This window comes from Trachymyrmex septentrionalis, unplaced genomic scaffold (assembly GCF_001594115.1).
Source record: "Trachymyrmex septentrionalis isolate Tsep2-gDNA-1 unplaced genomic scaffold, Tsep1.0 scaffold87, whole genome shotgun sequence".
NCBI lineage: Eukaryota > Metazoa > Arthropoda > Insecta > Hymenoptera > Formicidae > Trachymyrmex > Trachymyrmex septentrionalis.
In genome coordinates, this window is record NW_017306059.1 from 2,104,573 (window position 1) to 2,107,763 (window position 3,191).

A 3,191-nucleotide genomic window follows, 5' to 3' on the forward strand; every position below is an offset into this window, starting at 1 on the left:
AATGAAGTGATATTTTAAATTAATTTAAATTCAAATTTTATTCAATAAAAACGGATCAACCTTATAGAAGCCCTCCACCACCCCCGCCGATTCCGATCGGCGGTCTTCTTTTCTTTGACCTGAAACACAATAGTACAATAAGCCTCTTATAAAAATTGTCCAATCATAGTCAAATATTCTTCTCGTAATCGATTATGATTAATAAATTTCTCAAGGCTTATTGTATCTATTGTGTTTCAGGATTTATACGTCATACTGTAAAATAAAATTTTAAAAATTAGAGATAACTGAGACAAATTTTAACAATGCTCAAAGAACGCGCAAAATATATCAAAATTTAAACATAAAAAAAATCTTAAAAACATCCTGATTTTGGATATGCGCGCTTTCTTAGACATTTTTCAAAATTTGAGTAAATGATATCTCGACTAGATTAAAATTATCCCATCTTACAGTACATTTTTTCATATTTTTGTTATTTATATTATATATTCTATATACAATTTCTTTTATATTATATATAACATAATACAAAAGATTATAAAATTAAAAATATAGCATAATATGCAATAAGAATACATATAAAATTTCTTTGTGACGTGAAATTACATACGAAACATTCAGTATGCGTCTAATAACACAATTTGGTTACGATTCAATGTAAAATATGTGAATATGATCGACAAATGACTATTACGTAATGTTTCTTATATAATCGAATATTGAATAGCAATTGTAAAGTTTATTTTGCTTTATTTAATTTATACAAGCAACCAAACCAAAAAGATTGTTAATAAATTTATAATATATACCTTTTAATTAAAAAGAATGTCAACTATTGACATATTATCGAAACTACATAAGATTCAAACAAAATGCAAATCACGCAAAAAATAAGCAAAGCTTTAATACATGACAAAATAAAAAAATATGCGACAAATAAAATAATCTCATTAATTCTAGTATACACAATTTTTATGCCGTTTCAACGTAAGTCTCGTATAATTATTATTTCTCTACATGATAATACATATCAAAAAATATTTGTAATTATTGCATCTTTAATAATATAAATCAAGCAATATATTTAATCGCGTGTGTAAATTCTAATTCCCGTTTTACTTTATCAAAAATCGCGTTATTACTGTGTTTAAAAAATAATCGACAACAATTCGATCAAATCAAGTCGAGTAGCTCGTTGAGTAGTATCCAACACAGAAGAATGATCTATATATGCTGGAGAACGAGCTGTGCTCTATTTCTGTCGAGTTTCACGAGATTAAACCGCAAAAGGAAGTTAAGCGATCCGTTATCAAGGACTCCACCGCAGGAAGAAACAAATCCCAAATTTCCGAACTGCTCTCGATAGCAGCTGTTTCGGTAGCGAACAACTGTCACCTTTTTTCAAACCTTTCCATAATGTAGATATAATACAATTTCCAAATATTTGGATGATAATAATTTAACCAATATTCATCAGTTCTTTAGTACAACAGATCAAAATTCGTGCGAGAAAATATTCTTCCATTATTAAATATTATACATCTTTTTATTACCAAAAAACATGGATAGAACGATTCCTATCGAAAAGTGGTTACAAATGATTACATTTCAAAATAATAAAATACATACATTTTTATTATTATTTATTAAATGTGCGAGCACAAAAATTCTCAGGTACCGACTGTTCGAGGCGAATCGAACCGATAACAATAAGACGTCAATTAATTTCATAATCAAATATTTAGTGAAATAAGATTCACATCGTTTTTATTTTTTCTATAACATTTCAGCAAATGTTCAATTCAAATAATTAAATAGACTTATCTAAATATTAAATGAAACATTTAGAGAATTAAAAATTATCAAAGTTTTACTGATATCGGGGTACCCAATCGAATCGTCTCGAATTTATTAAGTATCCACACATTTTTAATTATGTTCATTGTATCATTATAATAATCTATTCGAATAAGTATAAATCTTTTTGAAAAAATTTATCAAGTAAATAAGAACTAAAAATTCCTTGCATAATGTATACACAAAATGTACATTGCGTATGTATTTTATTATATAAAGCAACCTAAAATATTTAAAAATTAATTAATGTTCTGAAATATGTAAAAATTAATTAATATTCTGGAATAGAGGGATGTCCAGTGCCTGAAAAAATTTTTTTAAAAAGCTAAAAATTAAAATAAAAGAAATATATTCATTCATAACCATACTTTTTTCTCAAAAAAAATCGCAAGAAGCGACCAAACTTGTGATTTTAATTTATTAAATGTAATCCATTCTTTTCTATAACAATTGCTATCCATGTTCGATATCTGCTAAGTCTTTTTATTGTCAAAGCAGTATTAATATTAATTAATGGAAGAATATTTAAAGAAAACAATAAACTCTTCTCTTAAAAGGACAAATTATTTAATTGATTTCGCGATTGAATTTAAAAAATATTAATTAAACTACATTATTGCTGTTCTCAACTTGCCAAAATTACAGCTCGCGGAGGTAAAAAAAACCAAGATTAATTTCAGCCCTATAACGGAAACCTTCAGAATCATCGGGGCACCGAACTAGAAGTTTCGGATGGATTCCACAGAAAATGACGAAAAATGTCTTTCAATGTTAAAAATCACTACGATTTTTCGTCGGCACGAAATTTACTAATGTCCATTTGATGCAAGGGACAACAACGAAGCTCCACTAGCGGGACAGTGATCGCATTTATAAACGTGAAAATAATGCGATATTTTCATAATTTTTAAATAATTTAACATATTTCATATAGAACAAAATTTAAGAATTCGTTTAATAAATATTTGATATACTTTTTGAATACGTTTTATCATAAGAGCGAGATAAGATATAAAATAAATTTCGCAGACAAATATTGTATATACGTATCATAATCATAATCTTCACAACTGTAATTATGTCTTATAATAAACATACTACAAAAACTATAACCATTAATACAAAATTTTGAATAAAGTATGTACCGAATTTATTAACAATCTTTTCGTATAGAAAAATTTTTTTAAAAACTTCTCAAAACAAATGTTTATTAAATACATCGATCTCCGTCTTATTGAACACATATTACCGATTACAATAATCAACATTATTTACAATTATTATCCATCAATGCCATAAATTACAATTACAATACATAGTAATTACAATAC